This window comes from Equus asinus, chromosome 2, assembly GCF_041296235.1.
Source record: "Equus asinus isolate D_3611 breed Donkey chromosome 2, EquAss-T2T_v2, whole genome shotgun sequence".
Lineage (NCBI taxonomy): Eukaryota > Metazoa > Chordata > Mammalia > Perissodactyla > Equidae > Equus > Equus asinus.
In genome coordinates, this window is record NC_091791.1 from 37,694,093 (window position 1) to 37,707,921 (window position 13,829).

At 46.0% G+C, this 13,829-nt stretch overlaps 1 long non-coding RNA gene across 1 annotated transcript in view; it reads left to right on the forward strand.

The window, feature by feature from the left end:
• The window catches only part of LOC139040511 (uncharacterized), a 35,077-nt gene extending 21,942 nt beyond the window's left edge, over positions 1-13,135 (forward strand). Inside the window, exon 3 of the long non-coding RNA XR_011494994.1 lies at positions 12,598-13,135. This is a non-coding gene — a long non-coding RNA (uncharacterized lncRNA). The remainder of the gene's footprint in view (positions 1-12,597) is intronic.
• The last annotated feature ends 694 nt before the right edge of the window (positions 13,136-13,829 follow it).

Genomic DNA, 13,829 nt, shown 5'->3' on the forward strand with positions numbered 1-13,829 from the left:
GCAGCTGTATAAACAAATTACTGGAGGCTGAATGGTAAGCCCAGGGATAAGCATGGTTTTTATGAGACCCAAGATAAGGGGTCCCTTACCAGCGGGGGAGGGGGCCTCGGTAGAGTAGGGAGGGTTAGGGAAGACTTAATGGGCGAAAGGAGGTTGGAACTGATCCTTCAAGGCTGCCTGGGAGTGAGGGTGAAGGGACGAGGTGCAGAGGGGTCAGGGCAAGCAGAGAAACAGAACGGTGACAAACTGTAAGCAGGTCACTCCTGATAGAGTATTTAGTGGAAGCCCGGGAAGAGTAGGAGATGAGGCTGGAGATACAGACAGGAGCAAAGCACAGCACTAGACATGCAACACAACATCCAGAATGCGTGGCTTCTGCTGGAAGGAATTTGTGCAGCTGAATTGGGGAAAAGGCCCAGAGTGGGACACAGGAGACCAGAGGTGGTCTTCGTTTATTTCTTCACTGAAATACCACACTGGGGATGCCACTGTGAGCAAAACCGACCAGGTCTCTGCCCTCAAGGAGCCTGTGGGAGACTGGCTATCGGCCAGGTCAATAATACAGTGTGATAAGGACTAGGTCCTGTGGGAGGCTCCAGGAAAGAGCCCTGACCCAGCCTCAGGGCCCAGGGAAGGCTTCCTGGAGGCGGTGTCCTCAGGTCAGCTCTCTGGACAGTTGGACTTCATAGGGAGTGAGAAAGGAGTGTGCGGAGAGAGCTCATAATGGCCCACCTTTCCCCTGAACCCCTCAGCCTTCTAGGCCTACAAAACTAAGACGGAGGCCCGGGCTGGCACAAGGGGATGGAAAGTAGGCTGAAGAAAGGCCTGCAGAGAAGCACTGGCTGTTTTGTGGTCTTCCTGGCCGTCTCCTGGAACATGGGCCTGTTTTGCAAACACAGCTAGTTAGTCCAAATATGCGGGGTTTGGCCCTGCCTCCGCCAACCCAGCTCACTAAGCAAACAGTAAAGAATTTTTTATCCTTTTCTTTCTAAACTAACTCTTTTCTGGGTGCATAATTTATACAGCTCCAGTGGACTGCAGTTTGGCTTCCATCCCAAGAGAGAAAAACATCTCCTCAGATTTTCCACACGCCCGCCCCATCCCGCTGGCCCAATGCCAAACCTTCCCAGGCAGCCTGGGGCAGGGCTGCTGCTCTGGAGAAAGGTGGGGACATACCACCGCCCCAGGGGCAGCATCAGCAGCAATCTCAGGGCTAGCTGCAGTAGTGAGGTGGGTGGGTGTTCCACACAGGAGTGGGAGGGTGGGAAATAGGTGTGTGGTCAAGGGTGGGCAGGAAACTGCAGACAGCAGAGCTGCCAGAAACGGCGCGGGGACTAGCAGACCCTGGAATAGCTCGTCAGTGTTTACAAAGCACCTTCTCGTCTGGTTTGAATCTCCCAACAACAGCGTGAGAAGGGGGGACACATATGATTACTATTCCAGTGTAACTGATGAATTAGTGAGAGAATGGAATAGGTAACCTGAAATTAGCCAGACCCAAGTTAGAATCCCACCTCTGCCCTTGAGGGAACTTGGGCCAGTTACAAAGCCTCCAGCAGCCTCATCTGGGAGGGACCGTGGCAGTACTTTCCCCAAAGGATGGTGCTGGGGGTTAAATGAGATACTGTGTGTGAGGAGCCCACACCACGCCTGGACCCTAGCAGATGCTTGCTTGTTTCTATTAGAATGGCTGGAGAGGTTGCCTGGCTCCTGTGGGCGCTGCTGGGAGGGAGACCCCGGTGTTTGGACTCCCAACATGGCCCTTCATGTCAGCTCCGTCACCGGTGTGCCCACCAGGCCAGCCTGGCCCCGAGCAGAGGCCACAGCTTGGTGAGGTTGCCTGCACGTTCCAGGCTCAGGAATCTGAGCCGATAGCTGAGTAGTCCATAAGTCCAGTAGGTCAGTCCTTAAGTCCAAATGCCTGCCATGCTCTGTGGGAGCAAATGGCTCTAGAAACTGCATAGCTGGTGAAACTCAAGCTTCAGAATATGAGCCCCAGTTCACAATCCGCCTGTTTCCTCTTATAGTCAAGGGCGAGCATCCAAATCCCCTTTCATTTATCACTGTCACTGCCAGCTCCGAAAGGTCAGCAAGCATTCCTCTTGGCTGCCTCCAGCCGCTTGGCGCTGAGCAGTGATTCTGACTCAGAGGCGCTGTGCCTTGCACTCAGTAGGCACTCTCGAATGTTTGTAGAGGAGTTGTCAGGTCGCACCCTGTAGCAGGGGCTGGAGGTCTGTGTCATCACGGCGTGTGTCAAAACAGCACTTCCTTGTCTGGGTCAGCTCTGTGGCTCCTGTGTTGTAGACCCAGATGGTTTCTCCAATAAAAATTCTACAACTTTTACAACTATTCCCTCTGCCTGGCTCCATGAATGTCCTATGAATGCCCCATGGTTCCTTCTCCTCAGCCAATTCTCAGCCTAAATGTGGCTTCCCTAGGGGCCTTGTCTACCCATCACATCGAAAGGGGCCCCCCTCGCCTCACCCAAGGGACTATCTCATCATCGTTCTTTATTTCGTGGGACTCCTCACCATCTGAAGTTATTTCTTTGTTCAGTGTTTTTGTGACGAGAACATCAGCTGCATGAGAGCAGGACTTAGTCTATCTTGGTCATCGTGGTATCCTCGGTGCCTGGCATACAACAGGAGCTCAATAGTTATTTGTTTAATGGGTAAATGAAGCAAACTGAAGATCATGGGGTCCTTGGGGCTGGCCTGGTGGTGCAGTGGTTAAGTTCGCATGTTCCGCTTCTGGGGCCAGGGTTTGCCGGTTCGGATCCCGGGTGCGGACATGGTACCGCTTGGCACGCCATGCTGTGGTAGGCATCCCACATAGAAAGTAGAGGAAGATGGGCACAGATGTTCGCTCAGGGCCAGTCTTCCTCAGCAAAAAGAGGAGGATTGGCGGCAGCAGTTAGCTCAGGGCTAATCTTCCTAAAAAAAAAAAAAAGAGAGAGAAAAAAAAAAGATCATGGGGTCCAAGGTCTTCATTCTGCGGAAGAGACAACTGAGGCCCAGAAGTGTTAAGATGTCCAATGTCAATTTGCTTGTGCCAGACACCCCTGCCACGAACTCTTTCTCCGGAAGCTTCTTCCTCAATTCTTAAGAATCTCTGGAACCAACATATGGTAATAATCTGCCTTTCTATTTAGGAATAAGTACTATTTCCTGTCTCTGAAGAGTTACAACACCAAAAATCTCTGATGTGCACCCTAGTAAGCTAAAGGACAGTTTGCTCATTTGGGCTGAAAATGGAAAACACACGGATGCACATATAAACACCCTGGAAAGAAATTAAAATGGGCTCACACATGGGTAAGGAATGATCATATAAAATGATATCATCCTGTTGGTGTCAACTAGCCAGGGAAACACCATAACTGGGTCATATATATTGACGTTGGAGGAGAAATTTTCCCCTCTAGGTTCTGGAGGAAGGCTGAGGAAGGTTCAGATGGAGTCAGCGTGGAGTAGTGGGCTGGAAATCTTCCTCCGAGATAATTTAGGATTAAGTCCGCAGAGGCGTGGAAAGGGTCCAGCATTGTACCTGCTCAGTCAGGGGTGGTTCTGTTATCCTCCCTAAAGATGGATTATTCTCGCTGAGGACTCACTTGCTTCCTTGTTTCACTGACTCCCACTGGTTTTCTCATATTTATCCCATGGGAGATGACAGGAGATGACTCATACCAAGTAGCAAAATGAATCAGTGTGCTAGCTCTGGTAAAGGTTCCAGAGAACAGTTAGGAGCTAATAATAATTATTGTAACAGCCACTACTTCACCTACCTTACGTTTTCTATGTCCCAAGCAATGTGCTGAGGGCTTAGGTGTATTACCTCGTTCAATTTTGGGTCTATTTTTGTCCTGCTTAGCACATAAAGAAACAACCATTCAATCCCATGAGGAAAGAACTATTCTTATTTTACAAATGAAATTTGGAGAGGTCAAGTGGCTTGCCCAAGGCCACTCAGCTGGAAAGGACACAGCCAGAAATACAGCTGTGGCACATGGTCTGAGTACAAAAGTGACAGAAAGTGAAAAAGTGCTATAGGGTTATAGGAGGCTGGAAGTGATGGCTAAAAGAAATTAGCGGTGGTAGGGTTTTGGTGACTGGCAGTTGCCTGCGTTGTCTCTAGCCCCTCACTTCTGATACTTGACTATAACACACATCTACTGAGAATTCACAGGGAGCATTGTTATAAATTAAAGGGAGTGGGTTTGAAGAGAAGACCCCTGGACAGCACAGGTTACAGGCATAGCCACGATGATCCAGGGAAGTGAAGTTCCAAGCACGGAGCATTCTGTGTGCTCAGCACGCTGCCTGACATCTAAAAAGTCAGGGATTGTAATTCTTTTGTCTTTGATTAAATGAAAAAGTGCACGTGAAAGCTCCAGGCTCGGACCTTGCCCCGTGCCTGGCACAGAGTAGGCACTGAATCACAAGATTCTTGCTTCTTACCTCTATTTCCCTAATACCTATCACAGTGCTTGGCAAAGAGTAGGTGCCAAGGTGCTTAACGTATACAGTTGTTTATTATTTTTTGACTGGTAAGCACTTATTTCTTAATAAATACTAATATTTATTGAGGCTTCATACTAAGCATTTCCAGGCCTTATCACTTCTGCTCCTTATACTCGTCTAGCGTCTAGTGAGGTGAGTATCATTAACATCTTCATTCAACAATGGGATTTCCTTTAACCAAAGAGAAAACAGGCTTCCAGAGGTTGAATGCTTTGGCCCAGGATGCTGATCTATCAAGCGGGTGAGTGGCAGAGCCAGGGGTTTGAATGAATGGGTTCCCAGGATCTCTTCCCAAGGTCCCCACAGTGACCAGGGAGGACAAATGTCTGTCACTCTCTAAGGCATCTGTGGGCCATAGCTTGAAGCTTGACATTTGTTAGAAATTTTATTTCTCTAAAAAATTCATAGCATCTTTGCTTTCTAACACGTCCATGGTTAATTCAATCTAAATTAATGTTTTAAGGGGCCAGCCTGGTGGCACAGTGGTAAGTTCGCACGTTCTGCTTTGGTGGCCTGGAGTTTGCCAGTTCGGATCCTGGGTGTGGACCTACACACCATTTGTCAAGCCATGCTGTGGCAGATGTCCCACATATAAAGTAGAGGAAGATGGGCATGATTGTTAGCTCAGGGCCAGTCTTCCTCAGCAAAAAAGAGGAGGGCTGGCGGTGGATGTTAGCTCAGTGCTAATCTTCCTCAAAAAAAAAAAAAAATTAAATTAATGTTTTAAACCCTTGACCAGTTTCATTACTTAACTCACCCTCTCCCCCAATCTTCACATTTTCTCATGCTTCAGAAAGAGGCATCACATTTGTTTCGTGACTTCTCAGTATCCTGGCAGACCACAGCATGCCTTCACAGGTACACATGCTCCAGGTTGAGCAGGAAGCTGGAGGAATCTGGTATGCTTCCTCAGAGAAGTGAGTTGTGAACTAGAATTTAACTGACTGGCAGAGGGAAAACTTGGACCTGGATTTTACAGCTCTTCTTCCACCTGTCTCCTGCCTCCTGCCCCTAAATCCTTCCTCACTCTATCCCCTGGTAGAGCAGAGTGGAGACCTGATGCAGAGTTCTGAATATACAGGTCCTCAGTGGCAAATAAATGAATGAATGATGGGGAATGGATGAGGTCTGGTTAGCGATGGGCATCACCATTCCCTTGGAAAGGCTAATGGCCTGAGAGAGTCTAAGGGGGGCTTTTATATTATAAAGGGGCTCCCTGGAGAAGGATGGCATAGCCATTAAGGACACCACAGCCTCCTCACCTCCATGAGTCCTTTCTAACCCTCCTAGGCTGTTATTGATGCTGCTGTGATCCCTAAATGTCAGTCAGCTTGGGAGCATCTTCTGCCACTGGCACTGAACACTCATAAGCAATTGGGAAGATAACTTGGAGGGCCCTAGAGATCTTCTAGTTTATTCTTCCCATTTTACAGATAAGGAAATTGAGACACAGAGAGGGAAAATGAATGACCCGAGGTCGCACAATGTGGTGGAACTGTCCATTGCCTATCCAACAGCCATTTCCTGCTCCTTGTTCCTTCCTAACAGCACCCAAGTTTTGCTTGTTATTGGGAAGCCATGGTTTCAGGGAAGACTATTTACCCCTTTCTGTCCCCAGAGAATGAATCTTGATTAGTTTGAGCCAATCATAATAATTATATCCTCTTTGCCAGTGAGTGGTTTGGAGATGAGCATGTGATTCAACTCTCTTCCATGAAACATGAAGGGACGCCTATTGCTGGGGGCTTTGGGGAAAGTTTTCCTCCATCTTAAAGAGCAATGATACTAAAGGCTGCACAATCTTAGTATCTATGGCTTTGAAGTTTGTTGGATGAGGACAGGGCGCTTGAAGTAATTGCAACACACAACTAGGGAGAATCAGGTTCCCCATCTAGTGTTTAGTTGGCCCCTTGGAGAGTCTGGAGTGATCGCTGTGACTACCAGGAGGTAATGGGGGAGTAGAGGAGCATTTGGGATTGTCAACTGGCAGCAGCTGGATTGTGCTCCTGCAGAAAACTAGGGGACCCCAGGAAGATCTCCCAGGCAGGCCTGGGAATTGGACTTGAACCTGTAATCAGCAGGGATTAGGGTTGGCTTCATGAGACAGGAAGCACAAAACAAGGTTTTCCACCCCCAAGCTTTTATTATCTCACATAATACTGGTTGTGGCAGTTCCATGAAGTAGTCAGGGACTGAGACTCCTTCCACATCTCTGATCCATTATTCCTACAGTGTGGCCTTCACCTTCATGTCCAAAATGGATGCTAGAGATCCATCATCACATCTATGTCCCAGATAGCCAAATAGAAAAAGTGGGAAAAGGACATTATCCTTCCCTTTTTTTATGGCTGAAATAAGATTTTGTTGTTCGTACTACTTCTCCTCATCGCCTCTCTCCTCTTTTCTTTCTCCCTCTTCCCCAAATACCAACACTGGGGATCAAAGTAGATTTTGGAGCCATTGTATTTCAGACTTAATCTTCTGATATAGAAATTCTCAATAAATATTTGTTTCTGATGATGATGGGAACCCATGAGCCCTTTTGCATTCCAGCTTCTGGGCCAGGGGTCATACTCCCCACTGCCCTGCAGGACCAGGCAGGAAGTGATGGAATGGATAAAGTAGTTTGGTGTAAGGAAAATAAGTGGTGGCAGTTGTCATAAACTGGAGAACACAACCCCCTTGAAAGGAGGCATTGTTATTTCAACTCCAGCAAATTGTTGCCAAGTGGAAATACAAGTTTCATGTTGCCAACTCTTCCATTATTCAATAGAAGCTGAAAACTCTGTATTTTAATGTTAAATATAATTTTAAAATATTAAGTCAATATTGCATGTTTGTTGGGTTGGAAGTGCCTTGCGGTCAAACTTTGTATCTGATCAATTCAGCAGAATCTGGAATATAATGTGTACTCAATATTCATTGAGTGAAGAAGTCAGAGAGTTTTTCCAGTTGCTTTCTTCCTCCCAAAAGACTGAATGAAACATCTAGAACAACTGGTGAAAGACAGAGTGATTTTTGTCTTTGTCATGTGTTTGTTATCTGTTCTGGTGTTTTATATCTCTCTCATACTAGAGTCGACGCAACTTGAAGGCAGAGATTGTGTTATCCATCACACTAGCCTCTTCCTTTCTAAGGAGAGGTCCCCAAAGTTCCACATGACACTTCCACTTAGATCTCATTGGATAGAACATAGTTATACTGCTGGGAACCTGGGAAACTGAGTCTTTCAGCTGAATGGCAATTGCTCAGCTGAAACCTGGAGCTCTTTTACTAATGAAGAAGGGGGAAAGGACACTGGGAAGTCACCAGCAGTCTCTTCCACATGACCCTGAAGAGAAAACTGAGGGGCCCTGCAGTTGGCACTCACTGAATTCTGTGCTATAGTAAATCGTGTGAGTTATAGGATGTCAGAGCCAGAAGTGGTCATAAAGACTTCTGGTGTGACTCACTCACTTTACAGCTAGGACATTTGAGGACCAGAGCAGTGAAGGGGTATACCCAGGGTCTCATGAGAGAAGAAGTGGTCCTTCTGACTCTGCCTTGTGCTAATGTCTCCACCAACTCTTGTTAATGTCCAAATCCCCGCACTCCGCCCTCGTTGATTTCTCCCTGCCATTGTGATGCACCCGGGCTCTCTCACCTTCCCACCACCCTGAACTTGGCACTATCTCACCCTCTTTCCTCATCAAGTCTCCACTACTATCTTTCTCAGTCCCTCCAACCCGAGGATAGCTCATAGTTTTCATCTTAGGGAGCACCCAGTATTGGTTGCTAGAGGCTTCCAGAGATGGTCTGCTGTGGATAATTTTGAGGGCTCAGTGGAAAGATTACTGGGATTGATTAACGAGGTCACTGTGATTGTTCCTAAGAAGTGGAGACTCTTGGGCCAAGAATTTGTTATCTGAGCCGTGGTTTCTTTTCCTTTAGGGGTGAGGAAAAAGCCTTCTTCATGGCCTTATTCACCAGGTGTCTGGCACTCACATGTGACAGTCCTGTTCCTACAAGTTGGGTGAAGCTCCTTCCACACTGCAGCCAGCTGGGAGGGGAGTGGGCGGTGGTGTGAGTTCTCACATGTCAGAAGCTCAAGGCCATCCATCACCCCGTGCACAGACTGCAACAGGCCACCAGGGCAGGTGCGGCTGATGTGGTCTTGCATCAGACAGATAACTCTTATCACCACTCCACAAACTGAGCTGCTAAAAATAGACAGGATTAGGTTGTGACCAGTGCCCTGGAGTTACCAAGGCAGTGAGGTTCTAACGACAGCTCTGTCACAGGCCAGACTCTAAATATATCTTCCCCACACTGATAAGGACAGTGTCAGGGAGCACACCGGTTGCATGATCCTTCCCCAGTCACAAGGGGAGAAACCCCTCCGCGTCTATTCCTGAACCAGGCTTAGGCCCAGGCTGAGAATAGATTCTCCGCGTCCGGGCCAACTGTCCTACTTGTGGTCTCCAGATAGGACACCATGGGTCACACTCTGACAAGCACATGAGCAGCCATGGAGGAGGAAGAGGGACTCCTGACAGGTCTTGAGAGAATTATTTGGGTCAGGGAGGCACATCTTCTTCCTGCCTCGTGGACTGTGGGAAAAGGAGGAAGCCCTGGGCTGGAGGGCTGGCGGGGAAGGGGGCCGGGAGTGTTCCCCCTACTCCTGCAAATCCGCAGAAGGCGCCCACCCGATTCACTCCCAGGCGAATCCATGGCTTATGACTTAGGTTTGGTCAGCTGTTCCCATTCTTTCCCTAACACTTTGTTTGTTTGAATAGCCTACGTCTGTTAGCCAGCTCAGTTACAATTTAATTACATTAATATTACAGTAGTATATTTTTGTCGTGAAAACCTTCAAATAATACAGAAGTAGGTTGAGAAAAAAATGAAAATTTCCCTTTTCCTTTATCTCTCTCTGATTCTACCTCTGCCCCCAGAACGAACTGTGGTCAACCATTTGATATGTATCTTCCATACTTTTTCTATGCACACACCACACCACCTGCAGCATACACAGACACACACACTCATCCATACACAATATAGTATAGTATAGGAAGTTACAGGCAATCACTCTAAGATTGCCTGGGTTCAAATAGCTATCCATATGGCCAGTTACTTTGCTTCTCTGTTCCTTCGTTTCTTCCTCTCTAAAATAAAGGTAACAATGGTCTCTATTTTCTAGGGTTGCTGTGAGAATTAAATGTTGATACTTTTAAAACAGTGACTAACACAAAGTAAGGGCTTGAGACTTATTAAATATGCAAATAAGGAGATTATATTAGTTATCCATTGTTGCATAACAAATTACACCAAAATTTAATGGCTTATAACAGCAAACACTTATTATTTCACAGTTTCTGTGGGTCAAGAATTCAGGAGCAGCTTAGTTGGGTGGTTCTAACTCAGGGTCCCTCAAATGGGTGGATGTTGGCAGGGGCTGCAATCATCTGAAGACTTGGCTGAACGTGTAGAACCTTCTTCCAAGATGGCTCACTCATGTGGCTGTCGGCAGGAAGCTTCGGTTTCTTGTCACGTGGATATCTCCATGGGCTGTTTAAGTGTCCTTATGACATGGCGACTAGCATTCCCCAGAGTGAGCAATCTCAGAGAGAGTGAGGAGGAAGCTATAGCACTTTTTATGACTTCATCTCTGAAGTCATTACCACCACTGTGCTTCATTCTATTCATTAGAAGCGAATCACCCAAACCACCGCACATTCCAGGGGAGAGAGACTGAGGGCTTTATATCACAAAATTTATGCCCACATTTTACGACCACCACAGAAGTTGCCTTGGACATACGTGGCATCGTGCTCTATGCTTTGTCTTGTAATTTGCTTTTTTCATTTAACAAAACGCCTTGGAGAGCTTTCCGTATCAGCACCTATAGAAGTATGCATCATCCTCTCTAATTACTTCGTTGTAAAGATAGGCTGTAGTTTCTTTAAACATTCCCCTTTTGTTGGGTATTTAGGTGTGTTTTCTTTCTTTGCGGAGACAAGGGTCTAAGTAAGGAAAGGAGCACTGCTTAGAGATCCATAGTCCAAAGAAAAGCTTCCAAGTATCTAATTCCAAGGAATTATCAGTGGTAACAGAGAGCAAAGAGACCTCTAGATTCCAAGGGATCAGACAGGTTATAAGCCCAGTGCCCATGTAGACAGTTGCTCATACAAGAACATTAACATAGAACATTGTCACCACTGATTCCAGAGCAGCTGTTGCTGCCTCCGGCCTTGGTTCTATGCTCCCCCCGAATGAGGCGTGCCTGGGATCCCGAGGTCTGTCTTTGACTTGATGTGCAGCTAGGATGGCCAAGTGTTTATGTCATTAGACATTAAACTCCAGTGCGGTCTCCTCATGCTAGGTTGAATCTTATTCATTGTGACAGACAGTTTTAGTCAGCAATCAGCCGCCCCTTCCCTCTCCCCACATGCCGTGGTTTTATTTGGCTCTTCTGATGACCCTGGTTTTGTTTAGGATGGTTTTGTTTAGGTTCAATTGCGACTAGTCAAAGTCATTCACTGTCATTCCATTTACCAGATACTTACATTTCCAGCCTCCCTTACAGAGAGGGGTGGTTCATGTAACTGTTTTGGGCAATGGAATCTAAGCAAAAGTCAGCTGAGGGACTTCTTGGAAAGCCTTTGCATTCTAAATAAAATAATCAGATACGGCCAGCAACACTCTACCTTCTCTTTTTGCCTTAAACATAGATATAATACCTAGAGCCATGGCCACCATCTTGAGACAAGTGGTAAACAAAATTGAAAAGCCACCGTGCTGAAGATTTGAGGTGGAAAGAGGGAAACACACAGGGACTTTGATAACATTGTCAAGCTGCTGCAACAGCTATGGACTGTCTACCCACAGACCTTTTGTTAACGAAGAAAAATAACTCCCCTTTTTAAAAAGGTGTTGCTTGCTGGGTTTTCTGTTACTTGCAGCTGAGAACATTCCTGATGCATTTCCTGCTTCTCTTTAAGCTCTGTAAGTGCAGGGACTCTGTCTAATATGCTTTCTATTGTGTCACTGGTGCCGAGAACCATGCCTAGAACACAGAAGGCACTCAATGGATGAATAAACCGAATTAACGATTACCTTCTTAGACAGTGGGAGCTTCTCTATAAGAGATTTAGCCTCTGGGAGATGCCTCTCTCCTGATCCCCAGACAATCTCCACATATCTGACTCAGCAAAGGAGGGAGTTCCCTGGATAGACAGATGGGTTCATGATACCTAGGCCGGTGCAGAAATGTCTTTGCTGTGTAATGTTCTTCAACTTGCTTAGTCACAGTTTCATCACGGGGAAAACAAGACATCAAATCACTCTGTGAAAGAGGAGAGAGAAAATTTCTGTTCATCCTTTTCTAGCTAAACACTCTTGGGTAGGGTCAGAGTAGGCTAGTCATATCAAATTCTGTTCATCAGCAAATAGCGTGCTAGCCGGGGAGAGACCAGGGACACCTCCCACTTGGTGATAGCCAAAGCAGGGAATGTTGGCTGATACGTTATCCAGGCGGAAGGACAGTGTCTCCTGGAAGTGAAGTGGTTCTTTAGTGAAGTGGAGAGAAAATATTTTAAGAGTCTCACGAACTGATGACGTAAGAAGAGACTGAATTAAAAAAAAATCCTGAGTTTGTTGAGTGTAATTGGACTCATGTAGACAATTTTAGAACCAACTTCAGGCCATATATGGGTATGAAACAAGGGCTGGATTAGCCTATAATCATCAGACTTTAGATAAATATAACTGGGACTGAAAGTGTCTTATTTTTCTAGTGTGTTATAGTAGAAAGAAGGATTTTTTTTTTTTCAATTTGCAAATCTAGCTGGAATCTGGCTTCCAGCACTTATTAACTATGTGACTCTGGGCCAGTCACTTTCTCTGAGCCTTGGTTTCCTCCTTCATAATACTAACAACCTCAACAGGTTGTTGTGAAGATTTAAATAAAATCATACAGGCAAAATACCTGGCATATATTATTACTACTGCTACTATCTCTACCACCATCACTACTATTATTTATAATAGAAAAGACAAAGCAGGCATCCTGTCACTTAGTTCTCTTCTGTTCCAGATGGAGGTATTTTAAATGAAGAAGACAAACCTAACTTTCAACGAACTAGGAGGGGAAAAAATCCTAGAATCGAATTCCTCTTTGCTCTGGAAAACAAATCGCCTCCCTTTGGGTTTTAGAAGGACCATCTGGCAAGTGAATTGGCCTCTCCGCTTTCCATCGAAGGAGCCAGGAGAAACGCTGTCTGCACGCCCCTGGCCTGGCCTTGGAGGAGTGCTTTTGATCTGATGGCCTTGCAGGAGGCATGCCACCTACCTCTGCTGCCTTTCTGTTTGAAGGGCTGTGAGTTTCCCTTTCTGTCCTCCAGGAAGAATTTATGATTTCCTCTCTGTCCTCTTAGTCCCTGAATGCAAGAGATAGCTCCCCTCACTCACTGCAGATGCTGCGGGGTATCATTTAAAGTCTGCTGACATGGTGGGTGAGAGGAGAGCAATGTGGCCAACATGGGATCCTGTCCTCTGGGTCCCCTCTCCGCTGGCAGAGGGGGCTTTCTCCACTGATAAATACAATAATAATAAAAACAGTGTTTGTAATTTGCAAGGAATGCTATGCTTTTCTTTCTTAAAAAATTCTTTTTCCTTTTGAAAATTGTAATGCACTTGCACTATGGGAAGTATAGATCAGCAAAATGGGAACATAAAACCACCCATCATCAGAGGGTACCAGCATTTACAAACAAGATACATGCTTTTGGTCTTTTTCCTATGCATGTTTATGTACTTTATTTTCAAACTGGAATGTAATCATACTCCATACTATAGTCTTCAGTATATTTTTATTAATCAGTGAGAAATCACCAACAGCTTTCCACATCTTTCAATATTTGTCTTCAGCATTGTTTATTTCCATGACTCATGGAATTCCATTATGGGGGTACCATCATTTACTATCCAGCAACACTGGTTTATTATTTACTTGGTTCTCTGTGGTTGGGCATTTAGGTTGTTCAGAATTCTTCACCACTACTGAAAACACTGTGGTGATTAACAACCTTCTCACTCATCTGTGATTTTCTCCCCAGGGTCTATGCCTATTGGATGATTTGCTGGGAGGAGTGTGCATATTTTAAAGGTTTAAAATTTCACATTACCAGGGCTGGCCTGGTGGTGAAGTGATTAAGTTTGCACATTCCGCTTTGGCAGCTAGGGGTTCGCTGGTTCGAATCCCAGGTGCAGACCTACCCACTGCTTGTCAAGCCATGCTATGGCAGGCATCCTGCATAAAATAGAGGA